This window comes from Pseudorca crassidens, chromosome 17 (genome assembly GCF_039906515.1).
Source record: "Pseudorca crassidens isolate mPseCra1 chromosome 17, mPseCra1.hap1, whole genome shotgun sequence".
In the NCBI taxonomy this organism is placed as follows: domain Eukaryota; kingdom Metazoa; phylum Chordata; class Mammalia; order Artiodactyla; family Delphinidae; genus Pseudorca; species Pseudorca crassidens.
In genome coordinates this window covers 43,187,762-43,210,470 of record NC_090312.1, presented here as the reverse complement: position 1 = coordinate 43,210,470, position 22,709 = coordinate 43,187,762, and the positions used below count along the sequence as shown (strand labels likewise).

The following is a 22,709-nucleotide window of genomic DNA, read 5'->3' as shown; positions in this document are numbered from 1 at the left end:
GGTCATATTTCCACACCACTTTCTTTCTTTTTGAATCTTTAAAAAATATCTTTAGGGCTTCCCTGGTGGCACAGTGGTTGAGAGTCCGCCTGCCGATGCAGGGGACACGGGTTCGTGACCCGGTCCGGGAAGATCCCACATGCCGCGGAGCGGCTGGGCCCGTGAGCCATGGCCGCTGAGCCTGCGCGTTGCTCCGCAACAGGAGAGGCCACAACAGGGAGAGGATCGCGTACCACGAAAAAATATATATATATCTTTATACATAAATTTTAAATTCCATTTCTAATTTTATTCCATTCTCTTGTGAAAACAGCAATTAAAATATTTGTAATGAATACACATTCTGGCATTTAAAAACATTATAAAATCAAAGTGGAAAAATATTAGAGATTCTGATATTCAGATCAAGATTCAGATCAAGATGGTGATTAGTCTTTATATAAATTTATTACTTTAAAGTAATTATTTTAAAATGTTCCTTTAACATGAAAGTAATTAATTTTATTCTAAAAGCATAAAGAAAAGCCCAGGAAAGACTTGCATTTTCTTATTTGGGGGCTTATTAACTACAATTAAGCAGTTTAAAAAGCTATCTGCATTTTTTCACTTGCCCTATACACAGTTCAAAAGCAATCGTTTGCTGCCCCCTGGCTGTAAAGAGATTCCTTACCTTCGAATAAAACTATTGTCTTTAAAAGAAAAAATTACTGTATATCGAGAAAGTGAAGTGGAGAATATAGAAAATGTATCACCTCCCATAGGTATCAGGGTATTAATTAATACTGATTAAGAACCTAAACTTTTAGATCAGACTGCCTACCATGTATTAGCTGTGTGACCTTAGTCAAATTACTGAACCTCTCTCTGAAGTTTCCTAATCCATATTAATAAAGCTAATGAGAATAGTGATGTCTACCTCCTATGATTAGTAAGAGAATTAAATAAGCTCATAAAGTGTTTCAACTGTTTGCACAGGTGTTAGGTATTAGTAGATGCCATATTTAAAAGCAATAGTGGGTAACTGGAAATTGTCCACCTTAATACCAACACTGCTAATCTCTCTGACCCTGCTCCATTTTTTCCTTTTGTTGTAGTACTTATTACCGTCTAACATATTGTAGAATTGGATTATTTATGACATCTATTATTCTTTGCTGGCATCTCACCACTGAGTAAACTCCAAGGGCACAGGGATGTTTGTTTTGCTCTTTGAGGCATATCACGCACCACATCAGAGTCTGGTACATAATAGGTACTTAATAAATATTGCTATTGAATGAATTTGTGGCCATAATTTTGTCTATATTCATAAAACCTTAGACTTAAGGTTGCAAGGAGTTTTCAAGAACAGCACATTCATTCCTCAGACTTTTGTTGAAGACTTACTTGTGACCAATGTTGTTCAAGGGGCATGGTCTATAAAACGACTACTGCACAATTTGCAACCAAGGAGCAAACAAGCACAAAAATAAATAATTTCCGTACAATTTCAATACAGTAACATTAAGAAAAAATATTGAGGATTAAAAATGAGAGAGTGTAAATCTCTCCAGAGGAGTCAGAGACAACTGAGCTGAGGTGAGAGGCATGCTCCGGGCAAAGGGCACAGGGTGTGTTCCAGCAGAGGAACAGCTTAAAATGGAACCATGAAAGAGCACAGTATCTGGGGGACATAGAGGAGCACAGGGTGCTGATGATGGGGAAAGGAGATTGGTTGTGATAATTATTGGCTGACATGCCCTTAGGTGAGCAAGGGCCATGTTTGTGATTATAGGTGTCAACAGAGTTTTTGCTTTGGTTTGGTTTGAGCCGGCAACGCTACAAGCTGAGAGAAACGGTACCGATGAGGGGCAGGGACCGGGCTAAGAAAGGCCAGGAGGCCAGGATGCTATAGGTGGATAATCCAAGGTCAGAGCAAACAAGGAACTAGGAAATATAAAGACATGAGTCAGAGGAAGTCATGGGGAAGAGGTCAAGAAGGTAACTATGGCTCTATACTGTATGGGGGTCCAAAGTATTATAAAAATGTTTTGTTAAATTAAAAAGAAAAGTTTTATGGATCAATGTGTCAAAAAGACTAGCACCAGATATAGAGGGAGGCTGAACAGAATTGGGATGGCAAAAGAATTAAAGTACCCAGCCTTGGACCAGAAGAGAACCTAGCTAAGCGGCCTCTCCAGAACAACTGGAATCATTTAACATTAATCCAGAGTCACCATATTGTCATGCCTGGGTAGAGTCACAAACGTGTGTGTGTGTGTGTGTGTGTGTGTGTGTGTGTGTGTGTGTTTTAATATTTAAGTTTCCTGGTTACCTAGTATAATGCATTCCACAGTGTGGATGCAGTTTTTCTCCTGATATTAAGAAGGGGAACCTGAACTGAGTGACCCTGACTAGCATTGAAGCCACCATCCTAGTGTCCAGAGAGGGCAAATCAGCTACAGAACACTAGTTAGTGGACAGTCCAAACAGATTCTCCTTGCCTAGGTGTGCTATCCCCTTCGAAGTTCAGGCAATGCATCCAGTAGGCCAGCATGCTGACATGGTATACAAGAAGGCCAGCTGGAACTTACAGGATGATAGCATGTTAGTCCAGCACTGGGCTTTAACAATCATCATGTCCAGAAGATGGCATACTTGGAGGATGTGGAGATCACACCTCCTCACAACTAGGGCATCTACTAGGTGCTGGTGGGGGACCTCGGACACCTAAGGGGATGGGAGGAATCCCCACACGGGGAGGAATCCCCTTCCCCATATGGGAGGGAAGGGGCGGGGGAGAAGAGTGGAGGCAGGACAAGACTGTTACCGGAGGAGGGCCTGAAGAGGGGAGAGGTTCCCACACTCCGAGGGGCCCACTCACAGCGAGGGGATCAGTGGGGACAGGGAGGGACTGTCAGGGGATCAGAGGTGAACACGGCCAGTGCCTCCCCCACCTGCCTGGACCCCAGCAAGCCTGCTGGGGTCCTGGGCCTGAACCCCCACCCCCCAGGGTCCCCCCAGCTGCATGGATCCCAGGCCTGCCCCACCCCCCAGGACCCCCTCCAGCTCCGTGGGTCCCTGGGGCTTGAGCCCTGCCCCCCCCCAAGGCCTCTTCCAGCCACATGAGTCCCAGGCCTGAGCCCCACCCCAGCTGGGGCCTCCTCCAGCTGTGCAGGTCCCAGCAGACCTGAGTACCACCCCCTACAAGGCCTCCGAGGGCCGTGCGGGTCCCAGCCCTAAGCCCCGCCTCCACCAAAGCCTCCTCTGGCCACATGGGTCCTGGTAGACTGAGTGCCGCCCCGACCGGGCCTCCTCTGGCAGCACAGGTCCAGGCAGGCCGGAGCACCACCCCCCTCCAAGGTCTCCTCCAGCTGTGCCGGGCCCTACAGGCAGGCCTGTGGAGGCCTGCACCCCAGCTGGCCTGTGTGGGCATGTGTGCTCCAGGCCAGCTTCATGAATAGACACTGATGAAAGGAAAACAGAGGTGAGGCTGACACAGTGGGTCCAGAGACCTACCTAGAGGTCTCGGAGGCCTACGGAGGAGGCAGGGGTAGGCTGTAGCTCATCGTGGGGGCAAGAACACTGATAGGGGAGGCACCAGGGAATTTTTTATTTTTTTATTTTTTCCTTATTTTTATTCTTTTTTATTATTTTTCTTTATTTTTTGCTGTTGTGGTTCTGTTTTGTTTTGTTGTTGTTATTTCATTTTTATTGTTACTCTTTCTAATTTTATTTTATTTTTTACTTTTTGTTATTATTCTGCTCTTTTCTATTTGTTGCTTTTTTTTTTTTTCTTTTGCCATGCTGCACAGCTGGCAGGGTTTTGGTTCCCAGGCCAGGGTTCGGGCCTGAATTCCTGTGGTGGGAGTGCTGAGCCCAACGCACTGAGCTAACAGAGAACTTCAGGTCCCAGGGAATATTAATCAGTGTGAGATCTCTCAGAGGTCCTCATCTCGGCACCAAGACCCAGCTCTGCCCAACTGCCTGCAAACTCTAGTGCTGGATGCCTCAGGCCAAACAACCAGCAAGACAGGTATACAGCCCCACCCATCAAAAAAAATGAGACAACAAAAATATGTTACAGATGAAGAAGCAAGGTAAAAACCTACAAGACCAAATGAATGAAGAGGAATTAGGCAACTTACCTGAAAAAGAATTCAGAGTAATGATAGCAAAGATGATCCAAAATCTCAGAAATAGGATGGAGGCACAGATCGAGAAAATACAAGAAATGTTTTAAAAGGACCTAGAAGAACTAAAGAACAAACAGTGATGAACAACACAATAACAGGAATAAAAAATACACTAGAAGGAATCAATAGCAGAATAACAGAGACAGAAGAACCAATAAGTGAGCTGGAAGATAGAAGGGTGGAAATAACTGCCGAGGAGCAGAATAAAGAAAAAAGAAAGAAAAGAATTAAGGACAGTCTCAGAGCCTCTGGGACAACATTAAACACGACAACATTAGAATTATAGGCACCCAAAAGAAGAAGAGAAAGGCAAAGGATCTGAGAAAATATTTGAAGAGATTACAGTCAAAAACTTCCCTAACATGAGAAAGAAAATAGGCACCCAAGTCCAGTAAACGCACAGAGTCCCATACAGGAGAAACTGAAGGAGAAACATGCCAAAACACATATTAATCAAACTAACAAAAATTAAATTCAAAGAAAAAATATTAAAAACAGCAAAGGAAAAAGCAAAAAAATAACATACAAGGTAATCCCCATAAGGTTATCAGCTGACTTTTCAGCAGAAACTCTGCAGGCCAGAAGGGAGCAGCAGGATATATTTAAAGTGACGAAAGGGAAAAACCTACAACCAAGATTACTCTACCCAGCAAGGATCTCATTCAGATTCAACAGAGAAATCAAAAGCTTTACAGACAAGCAAAAGCTAAGAGAATTCAGCACCACCAAACCAGCTTTAAAACAAACGCTAAAGGAACTTCTCTAGGTGGGAAACAAAGAAAAGAAAAAACCTACCAACACAAACACAAAACAATAAAGAAAATGGTAATAGGAATATACATATCGATAATGGATTAAAGGCTCCAACCAAAAGGCACACATTAGCTGAATGGATACAAAACCTAGACCTTTATATATGCTGTCTACAAGAGACACACTTCAGACCTAGAGACACATACAGACTGAAAGTAAGGGGATGGAAAAAGATATTACATGCAAATGGAAATCAAAAGAAAGCTGGAGTAGCACTACTGTATCAGATACACCAGACTTTGAAATAAAGACTCTTATAAGAGACAAGGAAGGACACTACATAATGATCAAGGGATCAATCAAAGAAGAGGACATAACAATTGTAAATATTTATGCACCCGACATAGGACCACCTAAATGCATAAGGCAAATGCTAGCAAACATAAAAGGGGAAATCAACAGTAACACAATATGGTGGGGGACGTCAACACCCCAATTTCACTAATGCACAAATCATCCAGACAGGAAATAAATAAGGACACACAAGCTTTAAATAACACAACTGACCAGACAGACTTAATTGATATTTATAGAACATTCCACTTGAAAGCAGCAGAATACACTCTCTTCTCAAGTGCACATGGAAAAATCTGCAGGATACATCACATCTTGGGTCACAAATCAAGCCATGGTAAATTTAAGAAAATTGAAATCACATCAAGCATCTTGTCCAACCACAACACTATGAGATTAGAAATAAATTACAGGGGGAAAAAACTGTAAAAGCACATACACATGGAGGCTAAACAATACACTATTATAACCATGAGATAACTGAAAAATATCAGAGAGGAAATTTAAAACTACATAGAAACAAACAATTAAAACATGAAAACCCAAAACCTATGGGATGCAGCAAAAGCAGTTCTAAGAGGGAAGTTTATAGCAATTCAATCCCACCTCAAGAAACAAGAAAAATCTCAAATAAACAACCTAACCTTACACCTAAAGCAACTAGAGAAAGAAGAACAAACAAAACCCAAAGTTAGTAGAAGGAAAGAAATCATAGAAATCAGAGCAGAATAAATAAAATAGAAATGAAGAAAACAATAGCTAAAATCAAAGAAAAGAAAAGCTACTTCTTTGAGAAGATAAACAAAATTGATAAATCTTTAGCCAGACTTGTCAAGAAAAAAAAGGAGAGGATTCAAATCAATAAAATTAGAAATGAAAAAGGAGAAATTACAACTGACACTGCAGAAATGCAAAGGATCATAAGAGAGTACTACAAGCAACTACAGGCCAACAAAATGGACAACATGGAAAAAATGGACAAATTCATAGAAAGGTACAACTTTCCAAGACTTAACCAGGAAGAAATAGAATATATAAAGAAACCAGTCACAAGTAATGAAATTGAAACTTCAATTAAAAATCTTCCAACAAACAAAAGTCCAGGACCAGATGGCTTCATAGGTGAATTCTATCAAACACTGAGCAAAGAACTAACACCCATGCTTCTAAAACTCTTCCAAAAAATTGCAGAGGAAGGAACACTCCCAAGTTCATTCTACAAGGCCATCATCACCCTGATACCAAAACCAGACAAAGATATAACATAAAAAGAAAATTACAGACCAATATCACTGACAAACATAGACACAAAAATACTCAACAAAATACTAGCAAACAGAATCCAACAACACATTAAAAGGGTCATACAACATGATCAAGTGGGATTTATCCCAGGGATGCAAGGATTTTTCAATATATGCAAATCAATCAATGTGATACACCATATCAACAAATTAAAGAATAAAAACCATATCATCATCTCAATAGATGCAGAAAAAGCTTTTGACAAAATTCAATACCATTTATGATAAAAACTCTCCAGAAAGTGGGCATAGAGGGAACATACCTCAACATAATAAAGGCCATATACAACAAACCCACATCTAACATCATTCTCAATGGTGAAAAATTGAAAGCATTTCCTCTAAGATCAGGAACAAGACAAGGATGTCCACTCTCGCCACTATTATTCAACATAGTTTGGAAGTCCTAGCCACAGCAATCTAAAAAGAAAAAGAAATAAAAGGAATATAAATTGGAAAGGAAGAAGTAAAACTGTCACTGTTTGCAGATGACATGATACTATACATAGAAAATCCTAAAGATGCCACCAGAAAACTACTAGAGCTAATCCATGAATTTGGTAAAGTTGCAGGATACAAAATTAATGCACAGAAATATCTTGCATTCCTATACACTAACAACGAAAGATCAGAATGAAAAATTCAGGAAACAATCCCATTTACCATTGCAACAAGAATAAAATACCTAGGAATAAACCTAACTGAGGAGGTAAAAGACCGGTACTAAGAAAACTATAAGAGACTGTTGAAAGAAATCAAAGACCTGTATGCAGAAAACTAAAAGACACTGATGAAAGAAATTAAAGATGACACAAACAGATGGAGAGACATACCATGTTCCTGGATTGGAAGAATTAATATTGTGAAAATGACTACACTACCCAAAGCAATCTATAGAGTCAATGCAATCCCTATCAAATTACCAATGGCATTTTGCACAGAATTAGGACAAAATATTTTACAATTTACATGGAAACACAAAAGACACTGAAAAGCCAAAGCAATCTTGAGAAAGAAAAACAGGGCTGGAAGAATCAGCCTCCCTGACTTCAGACTATACTACAAAGCTACAATAATCAAGACAGTATGGTACTGGCACAAAAACAGAAATATAGATCAATGGAACAGGACAGAAAGCCCAGAGATAAACCCATGCACCTATGGTCACCTAATCTATGAGAAAGGAGGCAAGAATATACAATGGAGAAAAGACTGTCCCTTTAATAAGTGGTGCTGGGAAAACTGGACATCTACATGTAAAAGAATGAAATTGGAACACTTCCTAACACCATATACAAAAATAAACTTAAAATGGATTAAAGACCTAAATGTAATACCAGACACTATAAAACTCTTAGAGGAAAACATAGGCAGAACACACTTTGACATAAATCACAGCAAGATCTTTTCTGACCCACCTCCTAATGAAAATAAAAACATAAATAAACAAATGGGACCTAATGAAACTTAAAAGCTTTTGCACAACAAAGAAAATCATAAATGAGATGGAAAGACAACACTCAGAATGGGAGAAAATATTTGCAAACAAAGCAATGGACAAGGGACTAATCTCCAAAACAAGTCATGCAGCTCAATACCAAAAAAACAAACAACCCAATCAAAAAATGGGCAGAAGACCTAAATAGACATTTCTCCAAAAAAGACATACAGATGGCCAAGAGGCACATGAAAAAATGCTCAGCATCACTAATTATTAGAGAAATGCAGATCAAAACTGCAATGAGGTATCACCTCACACCGGTCAGAATGGCCATCATTAAAATATCTACAAACAATAAATGCTCAAGAGGGTGTGGAGAAAAGGGAACTGTCTTGCATTGTTGGTGGGAATGTAAATTGATACAGCCACTATGGAGAATAGTATGGAGGTTCCTTAAAAAACTAAAAATAGAACTATCATATGATCCAGCAATCCCACTACCGGGCATATACCCTGAGAAAACCATAATTCAAAGAGACACATACACTCCAATGTTCATTGCAGAACTATTTACAATAGCCAGGACATGGAAGCAACCTCAATGTCCATCAACAGATGAATGGATAAAGAAGATATGGTACATATATAAAATGGAATATTAGCCATAAAAAGAATGAAATCGGGTCATTTGTAGAGAGGCGGATGGACCTAGAGTCTGTCATACAGAGTGAAGTAAGTCAGAAAGAAAAAGACAAATATCGTATATTAACTCATATATGTGGAATGTAGGAAAATGGTACAGATGAACCTATTTGCAGGGCAGGAATAGAGATGTAGATGCAGAGAACGGACATATGGACATGGTGGGGGGAGGAGGATTGGGATGAACTGGGAGATTGGGATTGACATATATACATTACCATGTGTAAAACAGATAGCTAGTGGGAACCTGCTGTATAGCACAGGGAGCTCAGCTTGGTGCTCTGTGGTGACCTAGATGGGTGGGATGGCGGGCGGGGGGGCAGAGGGAGGTACAAGAGGGAGGGATATATGTATACAAATAGCTGATTCACTTCATTATAAAGCAGAAACTAACATAACATTGTAAAGCAACTATACCTCTCCCCCCGCACCCAAAAAAAAAATCATTATGTCCAGTCCTCTCACTCTGAGAGCTCCTGGTATTAGTTACCCGGCTAGCTGGTAACTCTCACTACTCTGCCAACTTGCCTGGTGGCCAGGCAGTTGCTACAGTGAGTTCAGGCAAGGAAAAACAACCTTCGAACTACTTACTTTGTACACAAAATGATGAATTGATTGATTAAATTTTTCCACCTTTTCAATTGCTCTTCTGACACAATGCAGATCCTGTCATAGGGAAATGTAATTTCCTTCCATGGATTGATCATATTAAAAACCACATAAAAATGTTTCCTTGACAATTTTTACTGAAACCTCTTTAAAGGCAGGAAATTTCAATGACATGCCATTGAGAATTTTTCAGATTTACAATTGTGAAATGATATCTATGTTGGAGATGGGATAATCTCCAATTATTTTATATTATTTTTTAACTAGTCAAAGTTATATAACACAGATATTAGCATACAGGCCTCAGAAAGATTTTTTCTAAAGGGCAGATAGTAAATATTTTCTGCTTTTCAGTTCACATGGTCTCTGTTACAACTACTCGTGGGAGACCTTCAAGATGGCAGAAGAGTAAGACGTGGAGATCACCTTCCTCCCCACAAATACATCAGAAACACATCTACATGTGGAACAACTCCTACAGAACACCACCTGAACGCTGGCAGAAGACCTCAGACCTCCCAAAAGGCAAGAAACTCCCCACGAACCTGGGTAGGGCAAAAGAAAAAAGAATAAACAGAGACAAAAGGATAGGGACGGGACCTACACCAGTGGGAGGGAGCTATAAAGGAAGAAAGGTTTCCACACACTAGGAAGACTCTTCGGGGGCAGAGACTGCGGGTGGTGGGGGGGGAAGCTTCGGAGCCACGGAGGAGAGCACAGCAATGGGGGTGCGGAGGGCAAAGTAGTGAGATTCCCACACAGAATATCGGTGACGATCAGCACTCACCAGCCTGAGATCCTTGTCTGCTCACACATAGGGCAGGTGGGGGCTGAGAGCTGAGGCTCTAGCTTCGGAGGTCAGATCCCAGGGAGAGGACTGGGGTTGGCTGCATGAACACAGCCTGAAGGGGGCTAGTGCGCCACAGCTAGCCGGGAGGGAGTCCGGGAAAAAATGTGGAACTGCAAGAGACAAGAGACAAGAGACAATTGTTTTGGGGTGCACGACAATTGTTTTGGGGTGCACGAGGAGAGGGGATTCAGAGCACCCCCTAAATGAGCTCCAGAAACGGGCGTGAGCCGCAGCTATCAGCACGGACACCAGACATGGGCATGAGACACTAAGGCTGCTGCTGCAGCCACCAAGAAGCCTGTGTGCAAGCACAGGTCACTATCCACACCTCCCCTCCCAGGAGCCCGTGCAGCCTGCCACTACCAGGGTCCCGTGATCCAAGGACAACTTCCCCGGGAGAACACAGAGCACCTCAGGCTGTTGCAACGTCAGGCTGGCCTCTGCTGCCGCAGGCTCGCCCTGCATTCCGAACCCTTCCCTCCACACGGCCTGAGTGAGCCAGAGCCCCCTAATCAGTTGCTACTTTAACCCTGTCCTGTCTGAGTGAAGAACAGATGCCCTCAGGCGACCTACATGCAGAGTCACAGCCGAATCCAAAGCTGAACCGCAGGAGATGTGCAAACAATGAAGAGAAAGGGAACTCTCTCCCAGCAGCCTCGGGGGCAGCAGATTAATTCTCCACAATCAACTTGATGTACCCTGCATCTGTGGAATACTGAATAGACAACGAATCATCCAAAAATTGAGATGGTAGACTTTGGGAGCAACAATATATAATTTTTTCTTTTCCTCTTTTTATGAGTGTGTATGTGTATGCTTCTCTGTGTGATTTTGTCTGTATAGTTTTGCTTTTACCATTTGTCCTAGGATTCTGTCTGTCCGTTTTGTTGCTTTTTTTTTTTGGTTTTTGTTTTTTTCTATTTTTCTTTAGTATAGTTTTTAGAGTTTGTTATCATTGGTGGATTTGTTTTTTGGTTTGGTTGCTCTCCTCTTTCTTTTTATTTTTTTCATTACTTTTTAATTTTTTTAATTTTAATAATTATTTTTTGTTTTAATAACTTTATTTTATTCTATTTTTTTCTTTCCTTCTTTCTTTATTTCTCCCTTTTTTCTGAGCCGTGTGGCTGACAGAGTCTTGGTTCTCCAGACGGGTGTCAGGCCTGTGCCTCTGAGGTGGGGGAGCCAAGTTCAGGACATTGGTCCACTAGAGACCTCCCAACTCCACGTAATTCAAACTATGCAAGCTCTCCCAGAGATCTCCATCTCAACGATAAGACATGGCTCCACCTAATTCAAATGATAAAAGCTCTCCCAGATATGTCCATCTCAATGCTAAGACACAGCTCCATTCAACTACCAGCAAGCTACGGTGCTGGACTCCCTATGCCAAACAACTAGCAACACAGGAACACAACCCTACCCATTAGCAGAGAGGCCGCCTAAAATCATATTAAGGTCACAGATGCCCCAAAACACACCACCGGACGTGGACCAGCCCACCAGAAAGACAAGATCCAGCCTCATCCACCAGAAACAGGCACCAGTCCCGTCCACCAGGAAGCCTACACAACCCAATGAACCAACATTAGCCACTGGGGGTAGACACCAAACACAACAGGAACTACGAACCTGCACTCTGCAAAAAGGAGACCCCGAGCACAGTAAGTTAAGCAAAATGAGAAGACAGAGAAACACACAGCAGATGAAGGAGCAAGGTAAAAACCCACCAGACCAAACAAATGAAGAGGAAATAGGCAGTCTACCTGAAAAAGAATTCAGAGTAATGATAGTTAAGATGATCCAAAATCTTGGAAAGAGAATGGAGAAAATACAGAAACAGGACCTAGAAGAAGTAAAGAGCAAACACACAATGGTGAACAACACAATAAATAAAATTAAAAATTCTTTAGAAGGAATCAACAGCAGAATAATGGAGACAGACAAACGGATAAGTAACCTGGAAGATAAAATAGTGGAAATAACTACTGCAGAGCAGAATAAAGAAAAAAGAATGAAAAGAATTGAGGACAGTCTCAGAGACCTCTGGGACAACAGTAAATGCACCAACAATTGAATTATTTGGGTCCCAGAAGAAGAAGAGAAAAAGAAAGGGACTGAGAAAATATTTGAAGATATTATAGTTGAAAACTTCCCTAATATGAGAAAGGAAACAGTTAATCAAATCCAGGAAGTGCAAAGGGTCCCATACAGGATAAATCCAAGGAGAAAAAAGCCAAGACACATATTAACCAAACTATCAAAAATTAAATACAAATAAAAAGTATTAAAAGCAGCAAGGGAAAAACAACAAATAACATACAAGGGAATCCCCATAAGGTTAACAGCTGATCTTTCAGCAGAAACTCTGCAAACCAGAAGGGAGTGACAAGACATAATGAACGTGATGAAAGGGAAAGACCTACAACCAAGATTACTCTACCCAGCAAGGATCTCATCCAGATTTGACGGAGAAGTTAAAACCTTACAGACAAGCAAGAGCAGAGAGAGTTCAGCACCACCAAACCAGCTTTACATCAAATTCTAAAGGAATTTATCTACGCAGGAAACACAAGAGAAGGAAAAGAACTACAATAACAAACACAAAACAATTAAGAAAATGGTAATAGGTACATACATAACGATAACTAACTTAAATGTAAATGGACTAAATGCTCCCAACAAAAGACACAGATTGGCTGAATGGATACAAAAACAAGACCCATATATATGCTCTCTACAACAGACCCACTTCAGACCTAGAGACACATACATCCTGAAACTGAGGGTATGGAAAAAGATATTCCATGCAAAAGGAAATCAAAAGAAAGCTGGAGTAGCAATTCTCATATCAGACAAAATAGACTTTAAAATAAAGACTATTACAAGAGACAAAAAGGGACACTACATAATGATCAAGGGATCAATCCAAGAAGAAGATATAACAATTGTAAATATTTATGCACCCAACATAGGAGCACCTCAATACATAAGGCAAATGGTAACAGCCATAAAAGGGGAAATCAACAGTAACACAATCATAGTAGGAAACTTTAACACCCCACTTCCACCAATGGACAGGTCATCCAAAATGAAAATAAATAAGGAAACACAAGCTTTAAATGATACATTAAACAAGATGGACTTAATTGGTATTTATAGGACATTCCATCCAAAAACAACACAATAGACTTTCTTCCCAAATACTCATGGCACATTCTCCAGGAGAGATCATATCTTGGGTCACAGATAAAGCCTTGGTAAATTTAAGAAAACTGAAATCATATCAAGTATCTTTGCCAACCACAACACTATGAGACTACAGAAAAAAATCTATAAAATATACGAACACATGGAAGCTAAACAATACACTACTAATTAACCAAGAAACCACCAAAGAAATCAAAGAGGAGATCAAAAAAATACCTAGAAACAAATGACAATGAAAACATGATGACCCAAAACCTATGGGATGCAGCAAAAGCAGTTCTAAGCGGGAAGTTTATAGCAATACAATCCTACCTCAAGAAACAACAAACATCTCAAATAAACAATCTAACCTTACACCTAAAGCAACTAGAGAAAGAAGAACAAAAAACCCCCAAAGTTAGCAGAAGGAAAGAAATAATAAAGATCAGATCAGAAATAAATGAAAAAAAAATGAAGGAAATAATAGCAAAGATCAATAAAACTAAAAGCTGGTTCTTTGAGAAGATAAACGAAATTGAAAACCATTAGCCAGACTCATCAAAAAAAAAAAAAAAGGGAGAAGACTCAAACCAATAGAATTAGAAATGAAACAGGAGAAGTAACAACTGACACTGCAGAAATACAAAGGAACATGAGAGATTACTACAACCAACTATATGCCAATACAATGGACAACCTGGAAGAAAAGGACAAGTTCTTAGAAAAGCACAACCTTCCGAGACTGAACCAGGAAGAAATAGAAAATATAAACAGACCAATCACAAGCACTGAAATTGAGACCGTGATTAAAAATCTTCCAACAAACAAAAGCCCAGGACCAGATGGCTTCACAGGCAAATTCTATCAAACATTTAGAGAACAGCTAACACCTATCTTGCTCAAACTCTTCCAAAATATAGCAGAGGGAGGAACACTCCCAAACTCATTCTACGAGGCTACAATCACAGTCATATGAAAATCAGACAAAGATGCCACAAAGAAAGAAAACTACAGGCAAATATCACTGATGAACATAGATGCAAAAGTCCTCAACAAAATACTAGCAAACAGAATCCAACAGCACATTAAAAGGGTCATACACCAGGATCAAGTGGGGTTTATGCCAGGAATGCAATGATTCTTCAATATATGCAAATCAATCAATGTGATACACCATATTAACAAACTCAGGAAGAAAAACCATATGATCATCTCAGTAGATGAATAAAAAGCTTCAGAAAAAATTCAATACCCATTTATGATAAAAAAAAAAAAACCCTCCAGAAAGTAGGCATAGAGGGAACGTACCTCAACATAATAAAGGCCATGTCGCTCTCAAAGGTGAAAAACTGATACCATATCCTCTAAGATCAGGAACAAGACAAGGTTGTCCACTCTCACTACTATTATTCAACATAGTTTTGGAAGTTTTAGCCACAGCAATCAGAGAAGAAAAAGAAATAAAAGGAATCCAAATTGGAAAAGAAGAAGTAAAGCTGTCACTGTTTGCAGATGACATGATACTATACATAGAGAATCCTAAAGATGCTACCAGAAAACTACTAGAGCTAATCAATGAATTTGGTAAAGTAGCAGGATACAAAATTAATGCACAGAAATCACTTGCACTCCTATACATTAATGATGAAAAATCTGAAAGAGAAATTAAGGAAATACTCCCATTTATCACTGCAACAAAAACAATAAAATACCTAGGAATAAACCTACCTAAGGAGATAAAAGACCTGTATGCAGAAAACTATAAGACACTGATGAAAGACATTAAACACAATACAAACAGATGGAGAGATATACCATGTTCTTGGACTGGAAGAATCAACATTGTGAAAATGATTATACTATGCAAAGCAATCTACAGATTCAATTCAATGCAATCCCTATCAAACTACCAATGGCATTTTTCACAGAACTAGAACAAAAAATTGCACAATTTGTATGGAAACACAAAAGACCCCAAACAGCCAAAGCAATCTTGAGAAAGAAAAATGGAGCTGGAGGAATCAGGCTCCCAGACTTCAGACTATACTATAACGCTACAGTAATCAAGACAGTATGGTACTGGCACAAAAACAGAAATATAGATCAATGGAACAGAATAGAAAGCCCAGAGATAGACCCATGCACATATGGTCACCTTATTTTTCATAAAAGAGTCAAGAATATACAATGGAGAAAAGACAGCCTCTTCAATAAGTGGTGCTGGGAAAACTGGACAGCTACATGTAAAAGAATGAAATTAGAACACTCCTTAACACCATACATAAAAATAAACTCAAAACGGGTTAAAGACTTAAATGTAAGGCCAGACTCTATAAAACTCTTACAAGAAAACATAGGCAGAACACTCTATGACATAAATCACAGCAAGATCCTTTTTGCCCCACCCCTAGAGAAATGGAAATAAAAACAAAAATAAACAAATGGGACCTAATGAAACTTAAAAGCTTTTGCACAGCACAGGAAACCATAAACAAGACGAAAAGACAACCCTCAGAATGGGAGAAAATATTTAGAAATGAAGCAACTGACAAAGGATTAATATCCAAAATTTACAAGCAGCTCATGCAGCTCAGTATCAAAAAAAGAAACAACCCAATCCAAAAATGGGCAGAAGACCTAAATAGACATTTCTCCAAAGAAGATATACAGATTGCCAACAAAAACATGAAAGGATGCTCAACATCACTAATCATTAGAGAAATGCAACTCAAAACTACAATGATGTATCACCTGACACCAGTCACAATGGCCATCAGCAAAAAATCTACAAACAATAAATGCTGGAGAGCGTGTGGAGAAAAGAGAACCCTGTTACACTGTTGGTGGGAATGTAAACTGATACAGCCACTATGGAGAACAGTATAGAGGTCCATAAAATACTAAAAGTATAGCTACCATACGGCCCAGCAATCCCACTACTGGGCATATACCCCGAGAAAACCATAATTCTAAAGAGTCATGTAGCACAATGTTCATTGCAGCTCTATTTACAACAGTCTGGACATGGAAGCAACCTAAGTGTCCATCAACAGATGAATGGATAAAGAAGATGTGGCACATATATAAAATGAAATATTAATCAGCCATAAAAAGAAATGAAATTGAGTTATGTGCAGTGAAGTGAATGGGCCTAGAGTCTGTCATACAGAGTGAAGTAAGTCAGAAAGAGAAAAACAAATACCATATGCTAACACATATATATGGAATCTAAAACAAAATGGTTATGAAGAACCTAGGGGCAGGACAGGAATAAAGACACAGATGTAGAGAATGGACTTGAGGACAAGGGGAGAGGGAAGGGTAGGCTGGGATGAAGTGAGAGAGTGCATGGAGTTATATATACTACCAAATGTAAAATAGATAGCTAGTGGGAAGCAGCCACATAGCACAGGGAGATCAGCTCGGTGCTTTGTGACCACCTAGAGCGGTGTGATAGGGAGGGTGGGAGGGAGATGCAAGAGGGAGGAGATATGGGGATATATGTATATGTATAGCTGATTCACTTTGTTATAAAGCAGAAACTAACACACCTTTGTAAAGCAATTATACTCCAACAAAAATGTTAAAAAAAAATAAAAAGTACTCATATTGTGGCACAAAAGCAGCCATAGACAAAACATAAACAAATGGAGAATCTGTGTTCCAATAAAACTTTATTTACAATAACAGGCAGTAAGTTGGATTGTTTGCTGACCCCGATCTATATACATTTCTGTATCTTGTTTTCTGTATATGTCTTAGAGTGAATTTTATATCAGAATATTAGCGAGATCTCGTTTTTAAAGAAGTATATGAAAAGCTACTGTATGGATGTATCAAAATTTATTTAGCCAATCCTATACTGATACACATTTTGGTTGTTTTCTAATTTTTTGTTATTATAAATAATTGATAAAGTAAATTACATTTTACATACTTCTCTTTGTACATGTATGAACATATATCTTGGATATGTTCCTAGAGGTAGAAACATACAATTTAAATTGACATTGCCAAATTGCCCTCCAATTTTCCACTCCACCAACAATACATGAAACAGAATGTCTCATACGGCACCATATTGATATAGAAATAAAGTTCGGATCCAGCTTTATTATTTTACAGTTCTACAGAGGTATGCTCAGTTTTCCCAGGATCATGTAGTAAGTCCATTATCTTTACCTACTAATTTGAAACGTTATCTTTTACAAAGGTTTCCGTCTTTAATAATAGCGAAGAAAAATGTTCACTATCAACATACAAAATAAAGTATTTAAAATCTGAATGTCAAATTTTCATCAAAGCTATCTTCTCTTCCTCCCCTCAAATCTAGGAGTAAGCAATTTTATCTTGATGCTATGATGTATCAATCTATAAAAGGAACATGGAGATCAGTTTAGATGAACACATTACCCATGGTCTAATTCTGAAAACATCACAACTAGCTGTTGATACCATAAACATGAGAAGCAAGCAGTTGTGTGTGTGTATGTTTTTATTAAAGTACCACTATATTTTCTCATTCCTTTCTAAAATTCCACAATTCTATGAAAGAACAATATAAAGATCTGTACTCACAACCCTGAGACTATGTCACAGTCAGGTCTGTTGGGAGAAGAGACCTTTCATTGGGACATCTGTCCTTTGGCAGCTGGCACTGAACAATGCAAAGCATAAGGGTAGATTACCAAAGGTCACGCTAGATCTGCACTGTCCTACACACACTCCATATTGTTAGTATTGGACTATATGGTAACCAGTAGCTACACGTGGCTATAGAGCACTTGAAATGTAGATAGTCCAAAATAAGATTGGGATGCAAAATACACACTGCATTTCTAAGAAATTATGAAAAAAGAATGTAAAATATCTCAATAATTTTTATATTGTTTACATACTAAAATGCTAAAACTTTGAATATATTCATTAAATAAAATATGAAAATTAACTTTATTCTTTCTTTTTATTTTTTTAATGTAGCCACCACAAGATTTATAATTACAAACATGGCTCATTTTATATTTTTATTAGACAGTGGTATTAGTTCACAGCAATAGAACTTGTAACTTTAGGATATGACTTGAAGGATTAGCTGTGACTCTTGGAGACCACAAATAGGAACTGCAATCATAGGGATTCCTAAAAGTTCAGTGTGAATAGTAGATAACACAATACACTAGGAAGAAGGAACATTATTCATTCTGCAAATATGAATTTAGCACCAATTATTGCCAGGAACATGCCTGGTATTTGATCAGGACTATAGACTCCTTGATAACTGTATAACTTTGACCTTGTCAAATCATTAAACTTCTCTGAGTCCCATGGATTTGCATGTAAAATTGGCCTTGCCTGAAGAGAAGAGATTGGAATGAATGCACTCTTGAAATCCTTTTCTGCATCAAGATCTATGATTCTGTACATATTTCAATTTTGTAATCAAGGTCTCTAACTGGATATAAAACTGTATTAGAAAAGCTTACATCATAAATTTATAAACCACAGTTTTGCACATAATTTACTAAGAACATTTTCTCTCAGCATGTAACTATATTTCTTTAGTGTGTAAAACATTCAATTCTGTAATCAATAGTGAGCTAAAAAGAGAGACAAAATCATATTTTGTACCATATTCTGACGGTTTTATTTTGAGGTACATAGATTTTTTTTCATTTATTTATTTAACACATTTAATGAGTATAAGGCCAGATGCTATACAGGAAACAAACATTCATAATGATAGTCCCTGTTCTCAAATAACTTATCTCTGTAAAGCTTCCCCAACTTCCCTGGCCAGAGTTACTCCTAAAGGTAGAATTAGTTATTCCATTGTCCATGCCTCTATTACAACATTCAACATACTTTTTCTGTTTATATTTCTGCTTCCTCCCTAGACCATAATCTCCTTGGCAAAGGGATTATCTTATTCATCTTTGAACCCAGTACTTAACATATAAGGGATGCATGTTGAACAACCGACATGTGACTATTACCATAATCAATAAGGAAGAGATGGACAACCTGTGCTCCATATGTGACACCCTGAGAAGAACACACCATCAACTATGCAGTATTTTTTGCCAAGAACGCATAACCTCAGTCTGTTATTAGGAAACATCTGACAAGCACAAAATGATAAACATTCTACTAAGAAAGCGGGGCACAAAGGATTACAGTGTTACAAAATATTAATGTCACAAAAGACAAAAAGGTTATAGAAATGTTCTATATTAAAGAAAGCTAAAGAAACGTGACAATTAAATGTGATACCTTATCCTAGACTGGATCTTTTACTAGAATGGAAAAACTGCTATCAGGGATATTATTAGGTCAATGGACAAAACTGGACTATGAATGATAGACTAAGGTATTGTATCAATATTAACTTATGAATTTGATACCTTCATTATGGTTATGTAAAAAAGTATTCCTATTTTTAGGAAATATACATGAAGATACTTTAAAGGATTATAATATATGTAACCTTCAAATAGGTCAGCAAAAAATTCTGCACACATACACACACACACACACACATGCAAACATATGCACAGAGAACAAATGATAAAGCAAATGTGGTCAAATGTTAGCAATAGATGAACCTGGGTAAATAGTGTGTGCATATGTTCCTTGTACTGTTTTTATATTTGCAGTTTTGAAATTATTTCCAAATGAAATGTTTTTAAAAGGACAAATATATATACATATATATGTGTGTGTGTGTATATATATATATATATATATATATATACACATATGATGCTCAACTTCACTGCTATTCACAGAAATGCAAATTAAAACAAGGAGAAAGCATTATTCACTATTGGCAAAATTTTAAAGAATAGATAATATTCAGTAAACGCAAGGGTGTAGAGAAAGTAATACTTTTCTCACACACTGTTGAAAGGAACAGAAATTTATAAGTCTTTTTAGAGAATAATTTGGCACTTAAATCTTTTAGCCCAGAAATTTAAACTTTAAACCATTAACCTTTTAAACCCAAAAGTTCAACTTCTAGGAATTTTTCTTAAAGATTGCACACACCTTGTGCACATTGATAAGGTATAAAGTGATCACTTCAGTATTGTTTGTAATAGCAAAAAATGGTAGATAACCTACATATCCAACAATAGGTTAATAGTTAATGCATAATGAAACATTCATACCATGGAGTACTACATAGCCACTAAATAGAATGAGATAGACGTATATTTTGCTATACAAAAATTTCCAAGTACATTATCAATATATTTTAAACAATTTACAAAATAGCCTACATAGTATTTACAATTCCATAAAAACTTAACTTGTGTCATTGTATGTTTTATATTAATAGAAATATATATATATATATATACACACACGTTTCTTTTTATTGGCTGGAGTTTTATATAAAATAGTTAACCATACCATATATATAAGTATATGTACCATCTAAAACCCTAGTCAATAGAAAAGAAATATTTACCAAAAGAGACAGATCAAGCTGGCAGAGTAGGAGGATGCTGGGCTCACCTTCCCTCATGAACACATCAAAACTATAATGACATATAGAATGACTCTTGCTGAAATTGACCTGGGGACTAGCAGAACAGCTCTTCTACAACTAAGGTTATAAAGAAAGACCCACACAGAGTCTGGAAGGAAGTGAGGAGAAGCAATTTGGTAGGGACCTGCACCCCTAGTGGGGGAAACAGAGAGGAGAGGACATTACAAGCTCGGGGATCCTCCCTGCGGAGTAAGGGGTCCGAGCTACATATTAGACATGCCAGCCCTGGGGTGTGACACCATGAAGATGAAGCACCTTAGCTGGTCTAAAACCCACTGGGGCTTATCAGAAGGCTGTAAGAAACTGAGACTCCACTCTTAAAGAGCATGCACAGAGCCTGGCTCACTCCCAGTCATAGCGCTGAGGCAGCACTCCCCAGCATGCCAGGGCTGCCCCAGAGCACTCCTCCAGCCCGCACTGGGCTCCTGCTCCAGCCCCTCTTGCTCCAACACTGCTCCCCACTAAGAGGGAGTCCGCCATTGCCAACAAGAGTGCACAAACTTGGAGGGAATGGAGCCAGCTTGGACTCTGGCCCTGCCTCTGACCAGCATGGAGGCAGCCATTGCCAGCACATGCCTTCTGATTGCACGCAACTGCAAGGGAATGAGGCTAACTCCAGAGCAGAGACCACCATCATCATAGCATGCATCCCTGTGTATACTTGGGACAGGATAAGGCTAGCTCAGTGGTGTGACACCAACCCCTCCAGCCCAAACACAGGCTCTAACCAAGGCGCTTACCCCAGAGGAAAAATGAAACCAACACAGAAGTACAGCCCCAAGCCTCAAGCTCAGGCCCCATCCCAAACCAAGGCAAAGACTACCATCACACCTGGGAGAAATCTAGCTTCCTCAAAGTTCCTACTCCAGCCCCACGGGCTCTGCCCTAGCGCCTGATAGGGCAGTAACAGCCACTGATCACGGAAAAACCCCAACTTGCACCTGGCTCTTGCTCTAGTCACTCCGCCTCCAGACCCACCCACCACCAAAGTGGTGCTGCCAGCACACCCTGGGGAAGACATGATCCCTGCCTACTTCAGATCCAGTTCTCTGACCAAAGACACTGGGCACACACAGACTGAAAAGGGATGCTCTCACACAAGGACACGACTTCAAAACCAAGTCACCTAATTTCATAGAGACAAAGTTGAACAAAATGAAAAGACAGAGGAATATGTTTAAAATGAAAGAAAAAGAAAAACCCTGAACAAAAAACCTGATGAAACAGAAAGAAATAATTTATGGAAAAAAAAAAAGAGCTCAAAGCAATAATAAGCTGAACTGGGGAAAAGAATATATGAACACAGTAAGAATTTTAACAAAGAACTAGAAAATATTTTTTTTAAAAAAGAATCCGTCAGAACCAAAGAATACAATAACTGAAATGAAAAACACACTAGAGGGAATTAACAGCATATTAGGTGACAGAGAAGAACACATAAACAATCTGAAAGATCGAATAATGGAAATCATCCAATCACAGCAGCAAAAAGAAAAACACATTTAAAAAAATGAGAATAGTTTAAGGGACCTCTGAGAAAACATCAAGCATACTAACATTTGCATTATAGGAGGCCCAGAAGAAGAAGAGAGAGAAAAGGGTAAAAAGGTATTTGATGAAATTATGGCTGAAAACTTCCCGAACCTGAAGAAGAAAACAGATACCCAGGTCCATGAAGCACAGAGAGTCCCAAACAAGATGAACAAAAAGAGAAGCACACCAAGACATATCATAACTAAAATGGCAAAAGTTAAAGATAAAAAATAATTCTAAAGACAGGAAGAGA

The 22,709-nt window shown here is 38.8% G+C and overlaps 1 long non-coding RNA gene across 2 annotated transcripts in view; it reads right to left on the bottom strand.

Annotated features, from left to right (window-relative positions):
- LOC137210166 (uncharacterized) overlaps nt 1-22,709 on the bottom strand; it is a 139,335-nt gene that overhangs the window by 99,710 nt on the left and 16,916 nt on the right. For both annotated transcript variants that reach the window (XR_010936290.1, XR_010936291.1), the window contains exon 2: nt 10,126-10,298. This is a non-coding gene — a long non-coding RNA (uncharacterized lncRNA). The remainder of the gene's footprint in view (nt 1-10,125; nt 10,299-22,709) is intronic.